General features: G+C 59.8%; 1 protein-coding gene across 1 annotated transcript in view; it reads left to right on the top strand.

Annotated features, from left to right (window-relative positions):
• The window catches only part of PITPNM2 (phosphatidylinositol transfer protein membrane associated 2), a 79,735-nt gene that overhangs the window by 13,787 nt on the left and 52,215 nt on the right, over nucleotides 1-13,733 (top strand). The gene's annotated exons all lie outside the window — the stretch shown is intronic.

Consider the following 13,733-nt stretch of genomic DNA (forward strand, 5'->3'; position numbering starts at 1 on the left):
CTCCTGGCTCCCTTGCTGATGCTGAAGCGTGAGCAGCTGCAGGAGCAGAACCGCCTGCCCAGGGCTCTGCCCGCCTCCGAGTGGGGGCCAGGGGCTGTCTCTGGGCCAGCAGGCCTAGCCTGTTCCTTTCCTGTGGGCAGGCTTGGGCCTGGCAGGGGTCTGTGGCCACGGGGGCAGCACCGGTCCATCCCAAAGCCAGGCTCCAGGGCCTCGGTTCCCTCTGCGCGCAGTGTCATGACTGTGCACGCACACGCTTGTTTCTTACGTGACTCATGTCCTTGGACTGAGCCTCCCAAGGTCAGAGGCCTGGTGAGCCTGGGGCCAGCGCACGCATGACCCTCCTCTGTGCTGCGTCGGCGTGGGAGGAGCCAGGGTGCGCACGGGCCGGAGAGAACCTGCAGGTACATCCACAGTTGCTCATGCTCAATTCCGAAATCCAGCAGGCTCTGAAAACCAAATGCTTCTGCTTTTTCGTAACTCATTTGGCAGCAAGAGCCTGCCCGAAGCGAGGTAAAGCTATTTATAGTCTGAGGGAGGCTATTTATAGCCCCTCTGTATTCTCCACTCACTCTCCCCCTGCACAAGTGTCAGCGCTTGGTTAGCAATGCTGCCGAGAAGTGCAGGGTCACCGGCCTAAGCGCGAAAGCCTGCACTCTCCCCTGCCCGGGCCTGAGGGGCAGCGCTGCTTTTCAGCAGGTTGCAAGTAGCCTCCATGCCCAGCCCCCTCGGGTCCCTCCCCTGGGATTCCTGGAGCTCACTGGGCAGTGCCATCGGGCCATCGCCGGGACCTTGCCCAGCCCCCAGCCAGCATCTGCCCCGCGCCTAGCGGTTAGGTATTTTTACCGGCGCCGTGGGCGGTAGAACGCTTCTCGTTGCCAGGAGCGGCGTGGGGTGCTCTGGCACTTACGTCTAGCCCCCTCAGCGATGTGTCAGCACCTCCCATTACAGATGAGCACAGAGGCTGGGAGTTTTAAAGCTCCTGCATCGGGCTGGGCTAGCTGCCCCCTGCTGCCTGGAGGGGCCTGGGGAGCCGGCTCCCTGTGTTTGCCGTGAAGCATGCTGGGTTGGGAGGGGGCAAGCACGGGCCCAGGTGCACTGCAGGGGAAGCGACAGGTGCTACAGGCTGCCTCCCAGCATGGGGGGGGGGGCAGGGCGCCAGGGGCTGCCCCGGGGACCCACCGCCCACCTCCTGCTCCTCAGGGCCCTTCTGTGAGAGCCCCGGTGCCTTCTCGGCCCCACCGCACTGTTCCTGGCAGCTGCTCCAGCCCTGGGGTCTGCCCCTGGGCTCCCTGAACTCCACGCATGCAGGGAGGGGCTCACTTTGCTGGCTGTTCTGGGGGAACCTGCTGGTGGCTACCGTCCCCCTTGGGTGCCAGGGTTCTGGCGGACCCTGAAGGCCCAAGTCTCCACACTCCGCAGTGTACTGGCTCCTTCCTGCACCCCGTGCAGACCCTGGGGCCCCTCGCCACGCACTGCCCCAGTCCTGCTTGCCGTGGGGGCTGCTGGGGTGGGGAAGAGTGGCCTGGGGGCAGAGGCTTTGGGTCAGGGTCGTGGCTGCGCTGTCTCAGTCCGTGACCGGGGAACTCGTGAGGGGGCAGAGGTTTATTCACAAAACCCATGATCTCGTGGCTGGAGAGGTCAAAGGTCTGTGACAGACAAGTTCGAGCAGAGTGGGGGACGGCGTCACCACGTGGCCTCTGCTGCCTCCTCCCCTCCCCTGCTGATCTTGCCGCCGCCGGAGGCCCCACCCTGGGACACCACGAAGGAATTACGTTTTCACTATTGCCCTTGGAAGAGGGCCAAGGCCCGACCATGAAAACTTAGGGGAAACCCAGGTTCAAAACCACGAACCTTGGGGGCAGATCATTACCCAAACGTAAGGACAGGTTTACTCTCCTCGGGCCAGGCGGGTCGGAGCACGTGTGGAGAAAGCGGTTTTCCTTCCCATCATAGCACGTGTGTGCACATGCACGAGAGGAAGCGCGTGTGCCCTCGGTGGGCCTCATTGTGCCACCACCCCGGGTCCCGCTCGGGCTTCCCAGGATCCGTGCACCGAGCACGCCCTAGGTCAGCCCAGGGACCCGAGCCACAGCCAGCATGTGGCTTCCAGTGCGCGGGACCCGCCCTACCAGGGCCGGGCACGACAGACACCCTGGGAGTTTTCCAGGTAGACCAGGTGTGGGGGTGGGGGCGGGCTGCTTTTGCACAGAAGGGACAAGCGTGGACTTCGGCAACTGCTTCTGGCGTGGATGCGGAGCTCCTGCGGGGCTGGGCCGAGGTGTGAGTCAGGCTCTGTCCTTGAGGACTATGGAGCGTGAAGCTGCCGGCCGTGAACAGGAGCAGCAGGGAAGGGGGAGCCACAGGAATGGCGGAGAGGTCGTGGGGTGGAACACGATGGCTGTGAGTGACATTGTGGATAGGTGTCCCACACGGTCCGATGTACTCAGCCATGGGAGAAAGGAGTCCACATGGGAGGGGACTTAGGATGGCACTTGGGGACCAGCACGTGTCCTGGCCTCGTCCCTCCGGTAGCTGTTTGACGCTGGCTGAGTTGACTGATCGCGCTCGGCCTCAGTTTACCTTTCTGCCCCATGTCCAAAAGGCAGGAACAAGGGCACTGGCTCATAAACACTTTAGAGTGAAAGTTTGGGGATGAAGGTGCATCTTTCATGGCTGAGTAACCCCGGGAGGAGGAAGCACCACCTCCATGCGGGGGGGCCCCGGGGCTCGCTGGAGATCATGGCCCAGGTGCATGGATAGAAGGCCAATCCTGTCTCCGGCTCTCTCAGCTCTGTGCAGCCCAGGGTCCCAGTCCACCCCCCCAGCTCCCGGAGCAGCCACTCTGGCTCCCTGCCTCGCCCGCGGCCCCGCCTGCACCACCTCCTCCGTGGTTAATAATTCAGGGCGGCCAGATGGTCTGCCTTCTCTTCGTCCTCCCCCATTGCTTCCAGGGGCTTCTTCCTCAGCTAGGGGTGGGCGTCGGGGTGGGGGCCTGGGAGGTTCAACTGCTGTTAGCTCGGATGACCGCTCGCTCCAGTGCCCACGGCTTCAATGGGCCCTGTGTACCTTGGGGTCTGGCTGGATACCTCAGCTCCAAAGAGTGTAGGCCTATGGCCTGGGGAACCGGAGAGGGCCTGGAAACTGCTGGGCCCGCCCCCTCTGCTCCGCCGTCAGGTAGGGTCTACGTGAGGCCCTGGGAAGCACTTGCGGGACGCGGTGTCACCGGCAACCTTTGCATTTTCAGGAACATTCCCACCCTGCTCTCCCCAGCATTCCCGTTAGGAATTCTCGCATGCACTCACACTCACGCTCACACACCGGATCAGAGGCTGCGGTGATCCAACTGCCCGAGGCCGAGCAGTGAGCCAGCCGCCTCTGCTCTAGCCCACACCCGCTGGGCCCCTTCCAGGCCAGGCTGGCCCTGGGCGAGCTGTCAGCTCCCGGGTCTGCAGAGACACTTCCCGTCCTCCGACCACCCACGCCCGTTCTAACGAAGGCCTGTGCACGGGATGCTGGTCGGCTGGGATCTGGGAGAGCAGACCTCCAGCCCACGTCGTGAGAGGTAACCCCAGGCCAGGGCTAGGGCAGGAGAGGCCCGGGCAGCAACCATTGTCACGCAGGGTAGGGAGAGCCTTTCTTAGCCAACCCAGGAGGAGGAGGAGGAGGAGGTGGCGGCGGCCGGCCAGCTTAGATCACTCATGCTTCAGGACTGGAGGGAGGAGATGGCGCCTTGTCCTGGGCCTCCTGGGGTTGGCAGTAGCTGCTGATCCGAGAACTGACCTGGGCCCACGAGGGCAGCCTCCAGGTGAGGACCAGCTCAGGTGAAGCCTTTGCGGTGAGAAGCTGGCACTGAACACTTCAGAGCAGCTCTAAGCAGAAAGGAATTTATCCCCCAGGCAACCTGGATGCGTCGTCAGCCTGCACTCCTCCATGCAGGCAGCCGACTGCGGGGAGCTCCACGAGTGGCATGTTAGTTCTGCCCACACAGGTGGACAGAGGCCAGGCTCATGCCACACGTGGAGGTGGCTAGTGACGCCCTTCCCGTGACCTGCAGCCACAGCCACTGCCTGGACCTCAGGGCCAGAGTCTGTGACTCGGCCCTCAGGACGCCTCAAAGCTGCCCCGATGAAGCCTGCCAGAGCTTGCGACCAGGCAGTATCCAGAGCGCGGGCGAGGTCAGTGCCCAGGGAGCACCTACTGAGAGTGTGTGTGTGTGCCTTAGAACTGTCATACTGGGGACCACCTGTAGCCTAGTAAAGAGAGGTGGATCCCACAGAGCTGATGGTGGTTCAAATCCCGGCCCTAATGGCTTGAAAAACACAGGTGTGGGACCAGCAGGTGGTGTGGTGGTTAAAGCACTTGACTCCCACATGGCCAACTGTGCAGTTCGAGTCCCAGACCTGGAGGCTTAAAATTCAGGCTGGGTATGTGTGTATGTGAGCCCAAAATCTCCGGAGGAGAACGGAGAAGGGACTGTGGCGTGCCCACCCCCACTAGGGGGCGATTTCTCACTTTTCGTCTCTCTATCTCTGCCTCTCCGGCAAGTGCACGCACCCTATAGCTAAAACCGTAAGAAAAATGTTTGTGTGCCTCAAACCTCGGCAGGATGGGGAGGTAGATCAGGGATTACAGTGTGACCAGTCCCCACTGGCGGGGCTTTCTTCCCTTCTCTCTCTTTTCCCTCCTCTCTCCGGTGAGCACACATACCCTCGGGCAATTACAGAAATTAAACTTTGTCGTTAGTGTAACAGGGGAACTTTTATTGCCAGCCCCCCTCCCCTTCCCTGTACACTTCTGCCGGGGAGGGGAGCAGGTGAGGGCCCTGGTGAGCGGCTGGCAGGAGCAGGGTCCTCACTCGGGATCTGTTGGAAGGATCTGGTTTTGAAGCTGAACAAAAGATCCCGTGGCCTGAGCCACCCTCAAGGGGTCCAGAGCCATGTGAACCTGAGCCAAGCGCGCTGACGTGCAACTGATTTACAAACAGGCGTGCAGAGCGGGGCGGCCTGTACACAGGGGCCTGCTGTTCCGGCGAGTGGCTCCCGAGGTCCCCGTGCTGGGTTTTCTGTTAGTCCCAAGGATTGGATCTGTTTAGCACCCAGCCTGCGTGGTGCCTCGCGTGCCGGGGGCTAAGCCGTGGTGTTGACCGCCTCCTGGATGGGAGAAGCCTTCCAGGTGGTTCCAAGACGTTCACGAGTGGGCCAGAGCTCCCCGACCCCCAGGAAGGGCCCACGTTCCGCGGAAGGCTGTTTGGCGGTCTCCACGTGGTGGAAGGGCAGCACACGTCCCCACCCCTCCCTACCCCTGGCAGTCAACCACGTAGACTCAGAGCAGACCGCGGGCTTTCAGGATGGTTATATAAGGGAAGAACCCCTCACTGGCCTGGAGGTCTTCATCATTTTTGACCTGGGGGTAGAGTGAAACGTTCCTTTCTGAGTTTGGGAGAAAAGGATTTGCTTGGTAAGTATGTGTGTGCACTAGGGCAAGGGACGCTGTGCGGCCCCAGAGCCAGGCAGGGCTCTTCTGCTTGGAAGTAACTGGAACTCAGCCCGGCTAGCTCGGGCACAAAGTGCCCCTGACTGGAAAGCTCACGGCGCCATCGGCAGAAGGATGGGCACAGCCAGTCCTGGTGACAGCCAGAGCCAAGGGTGCTCCAGACTGGCCACATACCGGACACGGTCCTGGCCACCTCCCTGCCATCGCCCTCCATGAAGAACTGACCTGCGTTCTCTTTGACCCTGGGTCCTTGGTTTTGTTTGTTTTAGGTTTTGCTCTAGGGTGCATCTCTCGTCCAGGGTGGGGGTGGAGGAAGCGGGGGAGAAAGCACCTCCCGAGAGGGTACTTTGAAACAGCCTCCCCCTGCAAACCTAGCATGGACTCAGCTGGGTGGTTACCCGGGCATTTGGGGAAACAGATATAAATCCTCTCTGAAGGAAACAGACCTTTGTCCTGAGTCTCAAAGAATGTCTACAAATGGCTTGCACAGAAAATGAACAGTTTGTAGTCAAAAATAACAAGGCACAAGAGAAGAGAAAGCACCGTGAGCCGGGCCAAGTAAACAAGTTCCGGCAGAAACGCCGGCACCGGAGTCGCTGCGTTGCTGTGGCTGATAAAATAGCTGTTTGATGCATTTAAATAAATAAGAGGTAAAGTTAAAATACGCACCAGGTGGGCCAGCAGATGGCATGGGGTTAAGGCAGCGGGATCTCTCTCTGGTCAAATTTTAAAAATAATGACAAATGGAATGAAATAAATCATTAAAAAGAAGAAGAATGATGAAGAAGAGCCAGGCCTTAACAGGAGAGGAGTCATAGCGGAGGAAAGTAGTGGGCGCTGGGGGTAGAGGAACTGCCCAGAATACAACACTGGAAGGAAAGGAAGCTGCCAGAGCCCGGAGAAGGAGAACGCCTGGTCATCTCATTTGAGGAGAAAAACAAGCCAGAATCCCCACATGTGGGATCCAGCTCATAAAAGATGACCAGCTCCGCGCTGGGTTCCAGCCCCGCCCTGGGTTCCAGCCCAGCCCCTGAATGACTCTGGAAGTGGCGGCCAAGCCCGTCGCGTGGCTCCTCCCTGACCCCGGCCAGTGCTTCCTGCCCAAGGGTACCAGCGAGCTGTGCCTGGAAACTGAGCCGTCCTCGAGGTGGGACCGGACATCAGTGAGGGGCGGGCCTCGGGAAGGCTGAAGACATGGCCCCAAATCAGGCAGGGCCCTCTCCCCGCACTGCCTGACCCGTGGGGACGCCGTTCACACCGTGGGCCCTGGGAAGGGCCCGCTCAGAGTTGGGCGGTGTGCAGCCAGTGCACTGGGCAAGGCGGCCCGCTGTCTGGGGGCCTTTCTTCCCAGTGTCACCGGGGCTTTGCAGGTTGGGCTGGAGGTTATTCTTCCTGCGTGATCGTTCCTTGCGCTCTCCCTCCCTGGAGAGGGTTGGCATCCTGCACGAGCTGGAGGAGTTTATGGGGTGATGAAGGGAAGCCAATAGCTCTGTGGAGAGGGGCCAGTTCCCTGGGAGGCTTTCCAGCCATGCTGTGCACCCTGGCAGCCCTGGGAGGCCTGGACGATGCAGGCCCGGGGTCCAGCTCTGTCCGTCCGCTGTCTCCTGAGCATTCGGCCCTTGCTGGTGACCCGAGATGCCCAGGACCTTTGCCCCCTCCCCCCCGGGAGTGCAGTCGATCAGCCTGGACCACAGGCCGGCAGACGCAGGGCTGATTGCACTCTGCTCCGACTCGCGGTGCGGCCTTGCTAATGTCTCAGCCCTTCTGGGCTTCTGTCTTCCTGCCTTGCCAGGGCGGCCTCCAGGCCAGGTGGAGAGCTGTTTCCACAAGCTTGTGGTGTGGAGTGTTTAGTAGTGCTCTGTGTGCCTCGAAGGGGTGGCTGTCACTCTGAGGGCATTGGGCCCCCAGCTGGTCTCCCCCAAACCCACACCCTTGGAAGGGGCCAAGAGGGTCCCAGATCCCTCGCCCCCAAGCCCTGGAGAGCGGCATCCAGGCGTCCTCTTAGTCTGACCCTCGCACCCCTGCACGCACTGGGGGGCTGGGGGCAGCTGGCTCCGCCACCAGTCTGAGTCGCATAGGTTGTCAGGTGACAGCCGTGGCAGGAGCAGGTGCTGTTCTGGTGTCCCTGAACATCTGCCCAGCGGTCCCTGCACTGGGACCACCTACCACGAGCAGGGCCGTGGAGCCAGCTATGAGTGGGAGGGCCACGCACGTTTGCTCCCCTTCTCACTCTGCCTACGGGCTAAGGGCGACCACAGGATGGTTGAGCCCCTGTCCTGCCACCTGCGCAGATCGGATCTTCTCAGAGTACGGTGGCTGGGCTGAGCCACCGGGACTGGGAGCCACTGTGCAGAGGGCCCTGGGAGGGCCTGGCCTTGGCCCGATACTTGGGCCACAGGAGAAACGGCCTAGCAGCACTGGCGTCTTCCCTGTGACCCTTGTCAGTTTGCGTTTTTTATTGTGGCAGATATACATGACAGAAGGCTCACCACGGTGACTCCTCATTTTATTATTTTTTTAAAGAATTATTTTATCTTATTTTCTTTATTACTAGTATTATTTTAAAACTGGGTATAGCCCTCAGAGAGAAGGAAAGTGAGAAAGCAAGCCACCGGATCTGGGGTCTGGTTCAGGCCAGCCATGTGGGGTCTAGCACCTTAACCGCCATGCCACCTGCTGGCCCTCCACTTTATTGTTTTTAGGATGGCGTCAGGCTACCAGCTGGTGTGGCCGCTGCTCGGTTTGAGTCTCGGAGTCAGTGGCATGAAAGTCACGCCAGACACATGTGCGTGCATCGTCAGAATCCTGCGGGGAGAGTGGAGGAGAAGCGGTCGAGGCGTGGCCATCCCCTCTGGAGGGTGGTTTCTCACTTTCCCTCTCTCTCTCTCAGTCTCTCTCTGGTGAGTGCACACACCCTATCGCAAAAACTGAAGGGGGGAAGAAAGGATAAGGGTCTCACTGTCGCGATGCTCTTGTCCCAGCTTCTGAGTAGCTGGGACCACAGGTTACACCACCACGCCCAACTCGCATGTTAGGCGATAGTCACCGTGTCATACTCCCGTCTCAGACTTCATCGTCCTAAACGGGAACTCAGTGCCAGCTCAACCCCGGCCTCCCACAGCCCGGACGCTGACCCCTCTGCTCGCTGTAACCGAGGAGTCCACCCCTCCAGGTCCCTCCGTTCACCACTTGTCCTTTCGTGTCTGGCTTTTTTTCTCAGCGTGTCTTCGAGGTTCATCCCTGCGGTAGCCTGTATCAGAATTTCCTTCCTGCGGGCCAGCAGGTAGCATGGTAGTTAAAGCGCTGAACTCCCATAAGTTCGAGTCCCAGACCCAGCAGCTTGAAAAGCATACCAGGCGCATGTGCAAGTGTGCCTAAAATCCCAGAAAGAGAATGGATCGCAACATGGCCACCCCCCTTGGTGTGTGGGGGGGTGATTTCTCACTTTCCCTCTCTCTGTCTCTCCCTCTGGCGAGTGCCTGTGCCCTGTGGCAAAAACAAAAACAATTTCCTTCCTCTTTATGGCTAATAATGTTCCCCACCTTGTTCGGATGACTCGTGTGCTCTGCCTGGGTCCCTCATGCCCACAGCTCCCATTGTAGAAGCTGCTCCTGGAGGTGCTTAGTGGATCCGGTGTGTGCAGGGAGTTCGGAATGCTGGGAGAGGACGTTGGAAGCTGTGTTAGACTAGGCTGTAGAAGACTCTAGGGACCAGCGATTAGCGTAATGGCTATGTCACTGGACTTCCATGTAGTCGAACGCAGTTTGAGTCCCGGACCCGGTGGCTTAAACTCATAGCGGGCGCTTGTGTGTGCAGGCCCAAGATCCCAAGGAGAATGGAGGAGAAGGGATTGTGGCGTGGCCATCCCCCCTGGGGGGTCATTTCTCACTTTCTGTCTCTCTGTCTTTCTGGTGAGCGCACACGCCCTGTAGCAAAAACCTCTCCCCAAAAAAGAAGACTTTATTGGCCAGGCTCTGGAGCACTGGCTTCTAGACAGATACATCCACTCACACAGCTACAAGGGAACCTGGTAAAATCCATACCCCAGGCCCCTGCCCTTGGTGCAGCTGTAGGCCGGGGCTACAACCGAGGACCTTGTACTTTGAAAGAGTTACACACCAGCTTTTATTTGATTGATTGATTGATTTTAATTTGGCCAGAGAGAGAGAGGGAAAGTGAGAAAGCAAACTACCAGGTCTGGGACTTGAACCGTGGTCAGCCATGTGGGAATGTCCAACGCCTTAACCACCATGCCACCTGCCGATCCCAACCAGCCTTTATTTCTGGGCTTGTTCGGCAATACTGAAATGAAAGTAAGTGGGGGCTGACCCCAGAGCCCAGCCGAGTGCCATGGAGAGGAAGCTGGATCCCACGTGGACGATCAGGGTTTGAGTCACAGCCCAGCAGCGGACACACCCAGCATACGTGTGCAAGCCCGGGGTCCTGGGGGGGTGGAGGACTGCAGCAAAAGGGGTTGGCAAGTGGGGGATCAGCCCTGTGGGGGTTCTCTGTCTCCTTCACTTTCATGTGCACATATGTCTTTTGGCATGACTGAAAAAAAAAGAAAATTCAAACTCAGTAACTGTTGTTCGATGGAGTTTCAGTGGAGCTGTCTCTCAGCTGGAAGGTTGGCACTTACTACAAAATAAGCTGAAGGGAGAAAGCCAAGAACTTGTTCCCCTAACCTCGCCTCCACCTGGGAGAGCGTTCAGGTCGCTGTGTTCGTTTACGGGGTGTCTGGATTCACATGCAGCCTCCATTCTCCAAGAACGGTCTCTAGCCTTAAATCCTCCACTTGCATTTTTGGACTTTCAGGCTGGCCTCATGACCTAGTGGTTAAGGGAGCCAGATCCCACATGGCATACCATGGTTCAAATCCCAGCCCCGGCAGCTTGAACAGCATGGTGGCATGTGTGCACGTGGGCCCCAAATCCTAACAGGGTGGGGAAATGGAGAAGGGATTGCAGCATGACCACACCCCCTTGGGGAGCGTTCTCCCTCTCTCTCCCGCTCGCGAGCACACGCAGACACTTGACGATCAAAAACAGAAGGCACTATGTTTTTGGGTCTTTGATTTCTGACGTGTATGTGGTACCACTGCTGCCTTCCCCCCTTAGAGGATTGTTTAGAAAACGCTAGAATAAAAAAGTGGAAAGTGTTTGTAGACCATAGAATGCCCTTTTCAACCCTGGGTGTCCGTTTCTCACTGCGATCCACGGCACCTCTCTGCCCATGAGCTGTGCAGGAAGATGAACCCGACTCTCCCAGCTACCGAGCCACCGAGGGCAAGCACCCTGAGGACAGCTGGTCTCCTTGGTTATAAAAAGGGGGTGGTGGCCACACAGTACAATACACATCCATATAAAAAGGAATGGGGTTCCGATCCATACTGCGGCAGGAACCCTGAAAACAGGACACCGAGTGGGAGAAGCCAGGCACGAAAGGCCACATATATGATGTCACTGATGCAAAATGTCCCATGCAGACAAATCCCTGGAGACAGGAAGTCGATTAGTGGGTGCCAGGGAGCTGGGAGCGAGGGCGTGGCGTTGGGGACTGGACGGAACAAACGTGCAGGAATTAGCGGAGAGGGCTGCCCAGGCCTGCCGATATGCTAAAAGCACATTGGAAGGGAGATGACAGGCCACGAATGTAGATCTCTGTGAGATAGATGGACAGGCAGTGCTTCCAACCCGAGGTCGTTGTGAGGATTAGGTAACATAATTTATTTATGTGGCCTGAGTGTATACAATAATTGCAGGGATTTATAAACCAAGAGCCCAGGCAGAACAGGCTGGTTTTCCAGATGTCGGCTCAAGGGGAGGGGGCTGTGGGGTGAAGGGCTTGATGAGATGCTGGCGGCGGCTCCAGGAGGCGGCCATTCACCCGGTCAGGACAGAGGGAGCAGTGCTTTCTCGGACCTTGTCCTCAGGGTATGCATGAAGATGTGAGGGCGGGTGGGGCTAAGGGGCCGCTGTGGCTCAGGAATCTGTCTCTACAGCGTGTTCCTGGTGGTGGAAGGTTGGAGATACTGTCCCTAGGCAATGCAGGGGGCTGTGGGCAGGTTCTCGGACTTACAGGACGGGACGCCCTCGCTGTGACACCCAGGAACAGCTGGGTCTGCACCCGCTTGGCCGGCCGTTGCTCTTGCAGAAGGAGCATGGGGACGCGGCGTGGGGCGGCTTGCCTTCCGGGTAGCAGGAGTGGGTGGGCTGAGGTCAGGACGAGGCAGCATGGACATTGTGCCTCCCAGCGCTTGCGGTCGTGCCTGGGCTTGCAAACTGCCCGTGGCAGCTGTTCTGGAACGATGACCACAGCGGCGAGTCGTCCTGGGGAGCTCACAGGCCCCCATGAGCCCGCTGAGCCTCAGAACTGGCATCCTGCCCCCAAGCCCCCGGGAGGCACCTGCCGTTGGCGAGGAAGGCAAAGCTGAATTGGCCGGGGACGGGCGCCCGTAGCCACGTGGAGGTGAGCGACGGCCTTGACCAGCGCAGCCTCGGTGCCGTGGGGGTGGGAGCCCGTAGGAGAGACTGGGCAGCGAGACCGTGGCTCACCTTCGCGGGGAGCTTTGCTCTCGGGAGCAGAGGTGGGACGGTCTAAGGAGGCACGGCCGAGGAGAGCCGTGGGTCCCGTTCGGTTCGGTTTTGCAGACACGGGGGCTAGTATTTGCAGTTTAAATGCTGATTGGGTTGGGGGAGGCTGCTCCAGTGGAGGCAAACCTGCCAGGGAGAGTTCTGCCAGAACCAGAAGGTTCTGCCCTGCAGACGCCGGGCCGCAGGTGGAGCTGGCCAGTGAGGCTGCAGACGGGGTGGTGGGCATTCGGGAAATGAAGAAACCGACGTGGGGAGAGGGTCCGGTGCAGGGCGGAGGAGCGGGAGCTGGCTGGGTGTGGTGGGGTCGCAGGTGCGGGTCCTCCCAGGTGTTCGCGAAGGAAAGCCCCCGAGGACTGCGGGGTGAGCCGCCGCCGTCAGATGAACATTTCCATTACGGAAGCTCACGGCCATCGAAGGGCTTTTCGCCATGTGGGGAGCAAAAGACCCTGGTGAAATCCCGGCTGTGCCTCGCGCTCACTCCGACGTCCCGGGCAGGGCTCCACAGCATGGGTTTCCCTGGGGGCTCGATGTGCAGAGTGGGGCGTCCTGTGGCAGCGCCAGCCCCCTGTACATCTGGGCTCTCCGCCTGCTGCGTCTGAGGGCTCCCCCTGCACACCCGAGGACCCGGGACTCTCTTCCCAAAGGGCGTCTGTTCGTAGGGTCAGCAGGCTCCTGGAGGCTCCGACCCTCCTTCCACAGGAGCAGGGCGGGGTGCTACCGAAACGGGCGCCTGTGGGGAGGTGACGCAGGGAGCATGGGAGGCCCTGAGCAGCCCTGGGTGCTCTCTGGTTTGTGTTTCTCTCCAAACAGCTGAGTCCCCAACGTCACTTAGCTGGAAGGGCCAACCTTGTCTCAGCAGCTCAGCCCTGGAGGCTGGTGTGTTGATGGTCGCAGTCAGAGGCCAGCAGGGTCCCCGGGGGACCCAGGTCGGAGGCCCAGCCCGCTCCCGGCACTCCTCTCTAAGGCTCTGGGTTTCCATCCTGTGTCCTCTCATGCAGCGCTCTGCCCTTCCCACCCACTCGCACTTACTGTGCAGACGGCCAGGGCCAGGGAGCAGGAGTCCCCAGGACAGGCTCCCTGAGCTGCGCTGTCCCGGAGCCCCGTGTGGCACTGCCCTGCCGCTTCCCTGGGGCTGTGGTGGGACCGCAGTGTTAGAGATGAGATGCTTCAACCCCGCCCCCACACTCCCGACCCTGCAGAGCCATACGCCCTGCCGCACCCCAGGCGGCACTGTGCCATGGGGTCTGGTGACAAGTCCCGCAGTGGCTTGGCAGTCGCCCCAGCTTGGCACTCTGGTTGCACGATGGTGAGATTTATGGGCTTCTGTGGGATTTTGGGTGACTGCAGTGGTGACCAGGGCTCTGGGGTTCTCTGGGGCCCCCCTTTACTGTTCAGAGCAGGGCAAGGGGAGGAAGAGGCTGTGTCCTGCTCAGAGGGGTTGAAGTCACCAAGTGGGATGGGACCTTAGGGTTCCATCCTCCCGCTCGAAGCTCCCTGTCCTGGAGTCAGGTCCGTTCCCACCCACCATCTCACCCTGCGAATCCCCAGGCCTCGATCTCCCGCTCTGTGCGGTGAGGGCTGGGCTGGAGCTGGGTCCTTGACCTGTTCCCAGCCCAGAGCCCCTCAGATCAACCTCCGGGGGCCCTG

Source organism: Tupaia chinensis, unplaced genomic scaffold (genome assembly GCF_000334495.1).
Source record: "Tupaia chinensis unplaced genomic scaffold, TupChi_1.0 Scaffold000258_1, whole genome shotgun sequence".
Taxonomy (NCBI): domain Eukaryota; kingdom Metazoa; phylum Chordata; class Mammalia; order Scandentia; family Tupaiidae; genus Tupaia; species Tupaia belangeri.